The sequence below is a fragment of the Brienomyrus brachyistius genome, chromosome 3, assembly GCF_023856365.1.
Source record: "Brienomyrus brachyistius isolate T26 chromosome 3, BBRACH_0.4, whole genome shotgun sequence".
NCBI classification, from domain to species: domain Eukaryota; kingdom Metazoa; phylum Chordata; class Actinopteri; order Osteoglossiformes; family Mormyridae; genus Brienomyrus; species Brienomyrus brachyistius.
In genome coordinates this window covers 30,616,459-30,630,462 of record NC_064535.1, presented here as the reverse complement: position 1 = coordinate 30,630,462, position 14,004 = coordinate 30,616,459, and the positions used below count along the sequence as shown (strand labels likewise).

Sequence of the window (14,004 nt, the reverse complement as noted above, 5' to 3'; positions counted from 1 at the left end):
GGTTCTTACAATTATCATTAGTGAGACCTCTATCTGTCACCTCCTGAAAATGATGCTGTAAAACTCTTCAGTATTGCTATACAATCACATCTCAGCATATATACCCTAACGCATGCCTGGGGATAGTTTTTGTTCCCCGAGTTTGTCATATGTGAAGAAAGGGAAGGAAGGAGGGATCTGAAAAGTGATATTCTCCACAGTTGTTCTTCTCATTTACTGATGCATGTGATGCTGGGCAAAGCCTGCCTGGTGTGGCAGATGTTTCTGTGAGAGCTGAAGGTTCTTTATGTGTGAAGTACTGGGTCTCTCTCTAGCTCTGGGGTTTTTGCATTTAAAGCAGTCTGTGCTCTCATTTCAGACAAGAGGGATGCTGGTCCGACTCGGTAATGTCCTCAGATCTGAGGAGTGTTTCTACAGCCACTCCAGAGCACCCCCCATCCCCCACACACATGCTCCATCTCTATCGAGTCAGACCTCAGTGCTACCAGGTTAAGAGAGTTATCTACAGAAATTGGCTTGTTGTGGGAGTGTGGGTGGTGGGGTGTGTGTGTGTGTTTGTGTAGGTCTGTTACACCCACACCAAACATAAGATAATGAACTGTGGTTAAACTTTGATCTTGGATGTCTGCTGGTAAGGGATCTGTTTTAAATGAATTGGCTTAACTCTGTACAAGAGGGCACTCATGGTAGTTTTCTTTATTGGACTGTATGTGATAGAATGTAATACTATTGGTTTTGTTAAAATTGAATTTCCTCAGTCTTTGTGTGGGTGGCTCACTCTTGGCCCCACTCCCCTGCTGAGCAGCCATGAGGATGAACTCGGTACCCATCAGGGCTCCAAGGCCCAATGGCACTTGTCAGTTGAGGATGCCCAGGAACATACCTAGCAGTTTCAGCCATACTGAACCTCAGGTGTAGGGAGCCGCCCACTGGCCCAATGGCGGAATCCAATGGCGCAGCCGAAGGCTGTGAATGCGTGTTGGTCCTTCCAAGCGCTCCTGGGAATTACTTAACCTTTTTAATATACAAGATATTCTTTTAGACACATATCTGACTCCATTTTATTAAAGACCTTTATTTCAGTATATTGTAGTCATGACGTTTATGTTGTTCGGATTACTTCGAGACTCTCCTTTAGATTACCAACTCTAGTTTACCCCTGACGAAGGAGTCCGCCAGATTCGCCTCGGCCGACAGGGCGATCCGTGGGCTTGTTCCACAGGGTTTGTCTTAGAGGTACGGAAATCGCCACCATTTAAGACAATGCCAGCCTCTGATTATTCGGGTCCCTCGACCTATATAATTCCCCAAAGGCTCAGTGTCTGCCAATTACTGAGCATGTGGGTGCCTCGGAGATTAAGCCGATGTTTACCCAAACCACACGTACGTCCACCTCAGAGGCTCAGCCGGGGGCAGCCCATATCATAACATGTGTCAACCTCAGCGGCTGTGAAGGCGCACCTTTTATTGCGGTAGTTTGTACGAGGATTACTTTTGGCTCGTCTCAGGGACTTCGCCGATGCCGCCCATTGTCTTACCATGTGAGCGTCTCAGGGACTATGCCCGGTGCCTAGGAACATAGTGTGTATGCCCCTCAGAGGGTAGACCGGTACTTTTCATCAGCGTGTGTTGTGGGTTAAGTCGGCCCGTAACTGAGCGTGTGCGAACTCCAGAGGTGTAGTTTTGGTATCCACCTAACTTAACTTGGGCAGTCGAGTTTGGGACCCGGATAAAGGGGATTTAACCCAGTGGCTGCAAGATAGTATTTACCACTTTAGTCCTAATCAGGATAGAAGCCCAATCTGGAAAGTTTATAAAAGGTTAGCAAATCAGACAGTCATGAAGTAATCAAGACAACATTTATTAAACATATTACAATATCCAATCATTGACATGTGGCCACACATACTTGTAAATACAATTTGACAAATACAATATTAAACAATCACATTCCTCAGCTGAGAGTGCACAAAGTTCTGCGGAAAGTATCTGACTACAGATGGACTTTCACATAGTTCTCTGTGGGAGTTCTGATTACAGAGTGACTCCCCGAATTCTTCTGAGGTCCTACCTTAAGTATCCAAACCAGGTGATGGCATGTCTCTGAAGACTGACCAATTTCGGTCAATGGTTAATTTTAGGGGCATTGTTGGCCTTGGTTCTCAGGTCCCCAGCCAATCAGATCACTTTAGGGGGTGGTCGTAATTCCCTTGTTCTGCCATGTGAGAGTCTCTCTCAGTTTGGTGGGTTTAGCCGAAGTTTCTATAGTTCTCTTAGGGAAAACTATACTGCCTTAAATCTGAGTGTATAACACGCACCGTCTCATGCCTATTCAAACAAGACCAAACACGCGTATATTTTCTATGTGTGATGAATTATCCTGTTTATAGTGGAAAAGGTGTCTGTGTCTGGAGACTGACAGCTGTTGTTGCTGTGGATTGACTGTGGAACTCCGGCCACTCCGGAGGGTGAAAGGTCTTGCTTTTTCTGTGTTGCTCCAGTTATTCCTATCCAGTCTCTCAGAAGCCAGCAGGCTTTTGCCTTCCTTAAAAGGGGTGGTTTGACGAGTAGAGTCCAGTCTTGCCTGGGCCAGCAGAGCTCTGAAATAGACTGATGCAGGCTGATCAGAGTTGGGGCCTGCAGGACCGATAAGTTTTATGTCCTTACACAGGGGTGGGGTGTTTTGAGAATTTCAGTCTTACCAAGACATCCTGCAGTAGGCTTGTTTGGAAAATAAGCTTGAATGTCTCACAATAAATGTAAAGGCTAAAGAGATTCCGCATTACCATAGAGGGTGGGGTGGGGGGGGGGGATGGGAAGGGCACTGGGGACACTGGAATCTTGCCCCCAGATGTTACAGATTGCACAGTCCATCAGGAGATAGGCCCATAGGCAAGCTCAATGGTTGGCTGCTGATCATGCAGATCATGTGGAATAAAACATGCCCATCTGGCAGCTGCCGTTCAAACTGAAGGGAAGAGTGAGACAGGTGCTCTTTGGTGTCTGAGGTGCTGATCTTCTTGGGATGCCTGAATTTTGCACATTTGTTTGGTCACTCATTCTTATATTGGTAGGGAACAGAGAGGGTGTAGGTTTGGTTTCAACATTGGTAGGGACCAAACAGCCCCAAACTCCACATCCCCCTAAACACACACAGTACTCCCACAATATTGGTAGGGACATGTCAGTACCATCCATACCCAAACCTACACACTTGAAGAACAGAGAGCTTTGAAGCTTGCAATGAAATCAGCTTTTTTCGCTCTGTCGAGTTCCCAGCCCAGAATGGCTGGTGAATGTGCTGTTTGAATTGCGTCAGACACATCGATTCATCTGCTATGACCTGCCCAGTTCGAAAGTCAAAGCAACGGGTGGGATTATGGGGCATGGCGATGGAATTCTGCAGTTAGCATTAGTGTTACATCATTCATCCGCACCAAACGATGAATGACGGATGAATCCCATAACAGCTGCAGCTTCTGAATATGTGACTGGCAATGAAATTTACCTCCAATACCTCTGGAATAACGGTTGCAGCGGGAGATGGTCACCATAGACTCCAATGGGTCACATCGTAATTACTACTCATAAATTCCTAATATAGGAAAGCTGTGTTGAAGATGGCACTTGGAGCCCATTAATAAAGGATGTTATTAAAACTCATTTACGGAGGGCTGGTGGCTGTTCTTTGCTGCTTCGGAGATCAGCGGTAATGGAACAATCATGATTATCAAGCGCCGGGCATTAGAGGTGCACCAGGTGATGTCATATCTCCCCGTGGTTTTATATACCTCTCCTTTGGTGCAAATAATTATGGAAATGAGCACCTACCCAGAATGCAGGTGTTAATTATGCATGCATCAGGTGTTTTGACCAACGCATGCATCTGTGTATATGTACACATGTGTGCGTGAGCATCTGTGTGTGTGTGTTTGTGTGTGTGTGCGTGCATGTGTGTATGCATACCAAAAAGACAATCCATGATCTCCATTTCTCAGTTCCACATTTTCCATCCCTATCGTCTACTGTCTGAGTCCAAATACGCCAGGATTTCACACCCAAGGCTAGGTATAACTCAAAATGCTTTTTAAATATAACTACAGAGTAGAGTAGAGTAGTAGGAAAACAAATAATGTAAAGCTTATCAACCTTGTTCACCCCTGGCAGAGTTAATCGAGAAAGCTGTTTGAGTATGTTATCCTCTTTTTTTGAGAAATGGAATAATTGTTCAGGAGAACAGGCCTTGTTTATTCATTTAAATGTGGTGGCAGGTACTTCTGACTTCTGATAAGAAGAATGACTGTCGACATGAGGTTAATTTGCATCAGTGGCAGCCAGGAAGACTATAAACTTTATTTAGATGTTAGAAGGGCACTGAATCTGTAGTCCATCTTTGTACAGAATTTTTGTCATCTGGAACCTCGTGAACTTAGGAGGGAACCATAAGAAACAGACCATTTCTGGCATTGCAGTGACTTGGGCTTGCATCCCCCAGCATGGAAGCAGATCAGGCCCTGTGCAGCTGTTGTGGTTTAAAATTCATCTGAAGAAGTTCATCCCAGAGCCGAGTTATTGGTGGAGGGAGGGCTGCATTTTCCTGGTCCTGGAGCTCGCCAGGCCCCTGCTGGAGGGGAGGGACTGGCCTTGGCTTGCAATGGTGCACGACAGGAAGTTGGATATCTGTGAGTTCCCGGCTCTCCTTTACGTGAGGGAGGATCCTGGCTCCCCATGTTCACTTTTGGGGCTCCTGCCATGTAGCGTTGGATAAGTCATTTGCTTCGCTGGCCTCCTGTTATGTTCCACAGAACTGTCTCTTGAAAGCTGAGAGGAGCTTGGTGTGTCATGGAAATACATTGCGTGCTGGAGGTTTAACTGTTTGGGGCAGGGCGCGGTGGACCTTCTTAACCTAGGGAGATTTCCTGGACCCAGATATACAAGCCCAGTCACAAGCCACAAACTGTCTTACAGGGATTACTAGCTGACAGGGTTCCAGCAGCTTAGCGTACTGATCCGGCCCTCAGCCCCTCTATGGGATCTGAAGCATCATCCTGTCTGTGGGCCATGGAAAATAGGGCAATGATAACAACAGTAGTTACAGTTTTTTTTACAGTAGTATCTCAGAAAGTGACTTACAAAGCAGGGACCACTTTTAAAAAATAATATGTGCTCAAACACCATATAAAACACCATATAAAGGAACCATATAACCCAAAACACCATATAAAAAAAACTGAAACAAAAAAATACAGGTGCTCTAAAAATCTGCATAATTATTTAAATGATAATGATAATCCGATAACAGCTATTCAAGCGTCTTTTTTTTTGACAAGCACGTCTTGTATTTCTCATGTAATACGCTATTCCAGATGACCAAAAGTTCATCTGTTGTTCCAGCCCTGGATTATCTGCATGGTGCTGCTTGCCTGTAACAGATTCCAGCCATCCTCTGAATGCTGACTCATCATGCAGAACTTTGACTGTGGGGAGATGTAATTGCACCCAGCCGTACGGCTAATAAGGCAGACCTGAGATCTTTCTCAGAATGAGACAATTAAACATGCCGAGATCGTGTTTCTCTGGGGGTGGCCAGAGGGTGTGGGAGCCAAGCGCAGGTGCTTCTAGGCGTCTGTTGGGCCTGCATGACTGAGGATGATGTCAGATGAAGCCTGACTGTGTGGCTCTCCTTCGCACAGAGGCGTCTCTGAGGCGCTGGTCCTGACTGACCAAATTACACGGACAGTCTCCCGCTGCACACACGCAGGCTGCCTCAACCCCAGCCTGATCATTTCACCCTACACTGACAGAGCCATTCAAAGTTTTCATTCCGACGTCTGTAATTCTACAGGGTCCAGGACTAACTGTCACCTCGCAGAAGTGCTGACCCACACCCCGGACACGCCAGCCCAGGTCCCGAAGCTTCAGATCCTGCTCCTATCAGTGTTTTGTGACGAAAGGTAAGTGAAATAACTAGGAACAGATCTATAGGACCAGCAGCACGGGTTTCCAAATCCAGTCTATAGGCTGCAGGAATCTAATGATTTTCTTGGTAGCTCACATTTCTATCAAGCGACAATTGAAATGAATTTTCAAACTGCATTTTTTGTGTTTTAGAGAACAAAAGAGGAATTTGTTCTGCAGTCTGTATGGGCAGCTGGCCCATTGAACATAATTATGTGTTGGTATTATTTGCTGTGGTAGCGTGGATATTTACCTTCCAGAGCCCTCTAAAGGGAGTTCGAACCCTTCCTCTGAAACCCATGGTGATCTATACACTCGGTCCAAACCCGTCATAGCCATGAATCATCCTGGGAAAAGATGAGTCGTATTTGCAGCCAATGTCAGGCCAAAAAGGGACAGGAAGCAGGTGGGGCTGTGGGCGCCTTGTTCTTCCAAAAAGGAAGAAGATGAAACTCCCTCCATGAGAAAATTAGCATTTATATTTCCCATGCTGCCCCACTGGCGTGTGTGAGCGACCGTCATGGACCCCCACGCACTCCGGCATAATTGCGTATCGATTGGCCGCATCTGGGTAGGGTGGATCTTGAGGGGAGTGGCCAGGGGAGTCATGTCCTGTAATTTGATATGCTTGGTAATTAACAGGAGCAAAAGGGTCTCGGTGAGACCCCCACACACACATACACACTGGTCTACCAGCAGATTAAGCCAGCTTTCAGTCCTGCACTAAATTCTGTGTGTGAGTTGTTACTCTCTCTGTAGTGAACGTGCCCTAAGCGGCCAGTTACATTGCTCTGTGTGTTATTTTAATAAAACATCGTGGTGCATCGCCATGACTGCAGAATCATGGGCCTGGGCATCCGCTGCTGGTGCTGGGGGTTTATTAGTGTTTTGTAGCTTTTTCAGCATGTAGTGATCGTGTAAATGTGCAAGTCACATCCCTTCCGTTTCCAGCGCTTTTTTTAAATCGTGAGTGAAGTTTTCCTTTTTGGCAGTTCCTCGCTCTTTTCCTCAGGGAGCCTTAATGGCCTTGAGGACCTTTAATAGGGGCTGGGTTTCCAAGTGACGATAGGTGCGCATCCTTAGTTAATGGGGCGTAGAGTGGGGGGCTGTGTTTGAATCTGGCCTGTCGTGAATCCTCATCGCCATCCACCATTATTCTGTATGAATTTTCTTAGTGATAAATCTCCTTACATTCAGGAGGATGGAAAAACTCCATTTCCAAGCATAATCATTTTGCAATCTGCCCGCGAGACTGCAATCAGTAAACACAGAAGGAATCCTGTATTTTTCATAGAGACTGAACATATTTTTACTTGTCAAGGTAGGTAGAATGTATGCGAGATCTTTGATGACATCTTTTGGGCTGAATATTTTCATGCTGTTTCTGCTGGATACCAGGGTCAGGGTCAGGAGATGACACTCCCAAATGTGGCCGTCCTCATCCTTTATCAGCTGCTTCCTGCAGGATAACCTTTGGCCTTTTTGTAAGAAGTTGACATAAGTCATACAGTGAGCCACTGACTTGGGGACGGTTTGGTCAGTGCATCAGTGCCCCCCCCCCCCACCTGCTGTACAACCACCACAGCCCTTGTTCTTCTGCGTTGAGACTTGTTCCACTACTTGTTTGTAAAGCTGGAAAAATCATTCATGAGTGCTTGTCAAGGGGGTGTCTGCCCAGCCTCTGTAGATCCGAACCCCTCCACATCTGGAATGAAATCTTTTATATTTATTTTTTTTATTTCCGCTAGTCCTTGGATCTGCCAGGAGAGCTGCCTGTTCCCTGAGATTATCTCTGCTGCAGATAGGTGGTTTTATCTCCTGCTTATCTCTGCATCGGAAGCCTGAGATCTGCCTGGGGATTGGTCACCTCAGCTGGGCCGACCTGCCTTATTTCATTCTCATCACATACCGCTGCCAGGCTCCCATCTTCTCCCGATAAGCCTTTTGTTTTCATATGGGCTTTGTTTGCTGTATAAGATTATGTGAGAGAATGTTATCCTGTCTGACAGTTTGACCATCGATCTGGAATCCTGTGTGTGCTGTATTCTGGCCCTCTAGGAGATGCTTCAGAGGGCCATAGCATCACACTACTTGAAATTATTTGTGACCTGAACTGCAGCCTTAGGACCAAATTGGAGCGAGACCATGAATGGAATTATTTCCAGGGGCAGATCAGGCTGACAGAAGCCCAACTTCATTAACAGTCACCAGGGAGTGTCGCTTGTATGCTTCTGGGGTATTTTACTGCAGTATCAACCCATACAAGGACAGCATTGTAAGTTATTTGGGGAGGTCTTAAGGGAATTTAAATTCAAAAATGTGAAACCAAATAGAGCTGCGAAGCAGAGGTGCTGCAAGGATGTTAAACTCTTGTTTAAATGTTGTTTCTCTGTGGGGTAGAGGGATCAGTGAAATCAGGCAGGTTTGCCACACCCCATCCCAACAAAGGGCACATCTTTCACTAGCCACGATGTTTCTTGGGCAGCATTGAGGCTGGTATCATATCACAGGCGAAAATCTCCACCAACCCTCAAAACTACATATTTGCTGACATGGAACATTGCTAGTGTAGCTCTCAGGTCCCCAGAGAGAGACCTTGTCGTTTTGCTGCTCTGTTTCCAGCAGGAAAAATTTCAATTGAAAATGTGCAGAGGCATGAACTGGAGCATGCATGAGTGTAACACCACTAACGTTCTGCTAAAAATTTGCGTGAAGTAATCCCATTTAAATTCTCTCTGTGTACTCTAGAGACATTGCTATTCCATTTAATAGTCATGAAGAATTTGACTGCTAATCTATGAAGTGCAGTGTTTGCAATTTAAAACAAGTAACTTTTAATAATAATTTAACTCATCCTTTATTTTTTAATATAACCAGATTTGCTGCCATTAATTTAGATCCTGTACCACTTTCTAAAAGTCACAGCTGTATAATAATTAGAAAGTTTTGCGGCTGTCTGTTGGCAGTCCATTGGACTGTAGTTTGTCACACAGTAGGCGGGGGTGGGGGTGTGATTTGGCACAGGGGCGGGGCAGTGGGGGGGGGGGCAAGACAGTACTAGGTCTAGGTCAAGTTGGCTGTGTTTTCATAACGGGTTTCAGCATTTATGAATAGGAAGATATGACAGCTGTGATGACCACTATGTTTATCAAATGTTAAATATACAGCTTAAAGGCATCTAGGAACCCCCCCCACTACCAGCTTATAATAGATAATATGGAATATGGATGGATGGATTGATTAAAGACGAATGTGTTGCTTTTAGTCTTCATTTGTCCCCAGAGAATTGGCACTAATATCTCACAGGGACATTGAGGATTGAGTAGGGCAGCATGCCCCCAGGGGACAATCTCTGTCACACAGCTTGATGGAGAGCCTCCCAGGCCGCGAGGCAGCCCATGAGCCGTGGAGCAGGCTGTTCTCCATGCTCGTTTAGTACACATGCACGGGATGCGAGATGTGAGAATGCTTCATTAGCAGCTCTTAATGAGCCTATTTAAAGCTTTTTGTGTTCAGAATTAGTGCTGTTAGCTTCCATTCAGGAAAAAAAAACATGCAGCAAGAATTAAGAGCAAGTATTTTTGGTAACGGGAAAATCAGGATAAGAATAATGTGGTCCTTTCAGATGCCTGGGACAAGAACTGAGCCCAGAACTACTGTGACAAAAGTAACTGGCCTATGAAGTTCAGTGTTGTCTCCTGCAGTATAGCTTAAAAGAAAATAAATCTGGCAGTTGGCAGCCTTGTTAAAATCTTCACTATCGGTCATGCCACTGTTACCTTCTTTGACCAGTAATGTCAGCATGCAGATTTACTTGCTGTCAGCTGTGAGAATTGCTTCACCGCCTGACTATAAATGAGCTGTGTCATGGACTTTACCTTAGTGGGTGCATAACAAGCACCACTGTTAATTCTGTGACGTCTGTTCTGTATAAGTTAATTTTGACAAGCTGTGATTGACTGTCATCTGCGGTTCTGTGGCTGTAGTTTTAAATCAGATGGGTGCTGAAAATGCTGGTTTTCAGAGGTGTGATGACTGCCCTGACCGAGGAGACCCCCCACTTCCTGAAGTAAGCAGTCACATTGAAACTGACACCAATGAAGTGTCCATGCAGTAGTTCAGGGGCCCCAGAAACATTGCGGTCAGGTAGCCCAAGGTCTTACCTTATTGTGCTTAGCCTGATGAACATCTCACACAGCATGAGGCTGCAATGGGAGTCCACCAGTTATGTGGGCTCAGTTGTACACTACTGTGATGTAGCAGAGTCTCATGTAGGCCTCTAAACCCATTGAATCTGACAGACTTGATTGGGTAGAGCAGTATATGTTTCAGGCCTTGGCGTCTCCTTCTGCATGACTCTCTGCTTGATTCTTACTCCTTTGTGGCCTTTTGCAGAATCTAGTGAACATTCATTTTTTTGTTGATTCATTTTGTGTGTGTGTGTGTGTGTGTGTGTGTGTGTGTGTGTGTGTGTGTGTGTGTGTGTGTGTGTGTGTGTGTGTGTGAGAGAGAGAGAGAGAGAGAGAGAGAGAGAGAGAGGTATTATTCCAGAAATGAATTGGGAATTACCAGTTCTAATCCTGGGGTTAGCGGACTGATGCTGTCACTGGGCAAGACTTTTATCCCCCTGCTCGGGGGGTGCTGCATGCTGGTTGACCCCCTGCTGACCCCCCAAGCTTGCTCTCTACTGTATGTTCCTCTCATGGAGAGAAAAGGCAACTTCCTCATGGGGATCAATAAAGTATACCTATTCTAATTCAAAGTACCTGAATACCATTGCTTTTAAATATATGGTATACCATGGTATAATGTGTATACGGTATGAAAAACTAGATCAACTTCATCAAGGTTTTTGAAGACGGCATGGTTAGCTGATTACGGCATGAGGGTCAATGCCCGATGCTCTGTTAAGGCACCTTGTGTTTTGCGGATAGGCTAGGCAGGCCCCCCGGCCGTGACTCCCCCCCCGCCCCCCCTCCTTTGGGCTGTCCTGGATCTCCTCTCATATTCACCCGAGCCGCGCTGTGACCGGCTCCATTTACATCAGCCATGCGCTACTCTCACTCCTCACATGTTTCACTCTTCAATAATTAAAGCACAGCACCTGCTTCCTCTCAGCTTCTGAGTGGATGCATTAAAGGGTCCTGTGGGCGGTGCCGGCGTCACAGGCGGATGAGTCCTTGTTAACGCCAGAGCCATCGGTGTGTTGTAGGAGCGATAACCACTTCAATGACAGGCCCTCGTTTTCCCACTGAGATGTAAAAGGTTTAATCTAGATGGCATGGAAGTTTGCAGATTTAATGGGATTGTAATTAGTTTAATTGCTTGCTTGAAGCCGAATCACAGGTACATGTGAAGTATCATTCAGCAGAATAACTCATTGTGTCCTCGTAATTAGCTCTACAAGAGAAGCACCAATGCAAGCTGACAGCCGCTAAGGTGTTTCATAGATGGTGGAAGCTTCTAGAAGGCTTTTTGAAAGGGGGGTGTTTATTGGGGCGAATGTTATCTATTGATAGGAAAGAATACACTTGGTTTTAAGCTGTTTCCTTATTCACATACATTCCTGTAGACCTTTGACTTAGAGCCTTGCTCTGTATTACCTTCTGCTGGCCTGCCTTGGAACAGCATCATGGGAGTGCCAGCGGACTACTCGGGGTATCAGGCTCTGCTCGCCCATTCTACTCACGATTGGCCTGGCAGTCACACCCATGGTGCCATTCCAAGCAAAGCAGCTCCATAGGATCAGAGTCTGTGTAGAGAGGGTTGTGGTTTGTCCCTCGCGGAGGTGAAGGGGGGCCAGCAAGGCAGCGGCCATGGTGATAAACCACTCAGCAGGAACATGGCGGCCTCGACTCATGAAACCTCTCAAGCATAAAATGACATGCTGCCGAGCCCCTGACCTTTGCATATCTCACTGGGACATGTGGGGGGGTAAACTGGGATTTGCTGCAGTGTAATCTGGGCCTGCCTATGTTTGACAGTGAGCTTAATCTTCACTAAGCAGGCAATAAGCAGTCTTTGTTATACTTGCAGTCCTGAAGCTGTCAGCTGGTTTGGGCTATTCTTTCAGTGCAGGACATACCTCTACCTGAGTGCTTTGATGCCACTATTAGCCGATGCAACATTTCTGCTAGGTTGTTTATTCCAATTTTCTTCCTATCTAATGGTCAGTAAAGCTCACACTACTATAGACCAGTTGGGGATCACGTAATCTGAAGGGAGCCAGGACAGCAGATATATGAATGTGCATTGTATTTTGAAGAACATCTAGTTGCTCTCTCTGACATGGGGCTGGGCATGAAACAGGATCTTTGTTTAGAGAAAATGGTGTCCTTTTGGGGGAGATCCAAACTGTTTGGGCTGCAAACAAGGCGTTTTTGCCTTCCGGTATTTGTGGGATGAATTTGCAGGGTTGTTTTGGGGTTATGGCTTCTTCTGGGATACGAAGTGCTTAAAGACAAAACAGAACAAACCAATCTATAGATATCTCATAGGTAGCACAGGACAAATCAACACACAGGAGCTGATCACAGAGAACACCACACCAGCCTCTCACAGTAGGGTGTGGACAATAGGCATGGTGGGGTGAGGAATAGGTGGGGTCGATACAGTATATGTAAGATAAGATAAGGGTAGATTACACGAGACAAGATAAGATCCCAGGGGGAAATTCTTGTGCATAAAGTAGCGAGGTATATAAAGTACAAACAAAGCAATGCCAAAGAGCAAGGATGGTACACTATGCAAACAAATTAAAACGTACACAGCTTGCAATAGCATATGCTGGAAACAGAATACAGAAGAACCTTGAAACTCGAATACCTCTCGAACGCCTCTTAACTCGACCAACTTGGACGTCGAGCGGGTCTATCAAATTGTTTTCGACAAAATCTTGGAACTCGACTTTTCCTGCTAAAACTTGTATGGGTCAAAACACATTTAATTCTGCCAATTCAGACCTTGAATGGGTTGGTCAAAAAAAATCTAGCTGCAACTCAAGCAAAAACAACAAAACAGACCTTCTAAAACATGTACAGATCGAGATGCATCTCCCCTTCCAAACAATAACCCCTCCATCCCTCCTCCTCTCCACCTTCCACTTCCAGATTACTATCAGCTCACCCCAATATAGGTAAAGTGCTCATAAACTGTCATTTATTTCATGTTTATTGCTTTTGTATGTCTGCTCGTTCATGTGTTCATTACTTTTATATTGATTATTAATGCTTTTTACCATTAGTTAGGTAGGTGGGTAGGTTTAAATAAGCAATCATTTGGGAGTTTGTAATGGATTAAATTCATTCAAGTGGCAACATCATAAGGTTTGAGGGAGGTTTTTAACCAGGGCAGGGTAGACCATGTGTGATGATTGACGCTTGGCCAACCTTGGAACAGGACAGAATCCGTGACTTTAATGCTAAACTCAGGTGCTTTTATTGAACTCCAACTCTGTGCTGACTTTCTCCTTTCAGCTTACAAATAATTTATGGAAATTTGGGTTGGTAGAATAACAAATAAAGTGTTCATAATTTCATAAAAGCTACTTATATAGCTAGCTGTCTAACAGTTTTGCTGGTAGCAATCCCATACTATGGGAAAGCTAGCTGTATCCTAATATGCATATACAGAGAGTTGAAACTGAAGTTATTAATTCAAAATGAATGTTTTAATGAACTAGCAATCAATCAAAAGCATACTGCCTACTGTAAAAATGAGTTCTCTTTATAATTTGAGCCAGTTTCTTATTGAGCCTCTGAGTGGTATGAGAAACAAGAATGCTCTTTCATTCTGCCAGAGTCCAGATGCGCTGATGTTTCTAGGCGTGAACTGCTTTAATTAAAATTTCACATGTAACGAGCAGATTAGTCCCAGACTCACGTTAGAATTCTGAACCAGCATGTAAAAGGGCCTTGAGAGAGGCATCATTTTGTTAAATGCATTCTGCCAGGAGTGCAAAATTATTTTGTTAAATGGAAATGTCAGGTTTTTTTTTCAGTGTCTCAGCCGGAACTCTGCTCTGGTTTCCCCTATGTGAATTTGGGC

General features: G+C 45.1%; 1 protein-coding gene across 2 annotated transcripts in view; it reads left to right on the top strand.

The window, feature by feature from the left end:
- LOC125738055 (tetraspanin-9) overlaps window positions 1–14,004 on the top strand; it is a 110,197-nt gene that overhangs the window by 26,272 nt on the left and 69,921 nt on the right. For both annotated transcript variants that reach the window (XM_049006580.1, XM_049006582.1), the window contains exon 2: window positions 5,846–5,954. The gene's annotated coding sequence lies outside the window, so the exon portion shown is untranslated. The remainder of the gene's footprint in view (window positions 1–5,845; window positions 5,955–14,004) is intronic.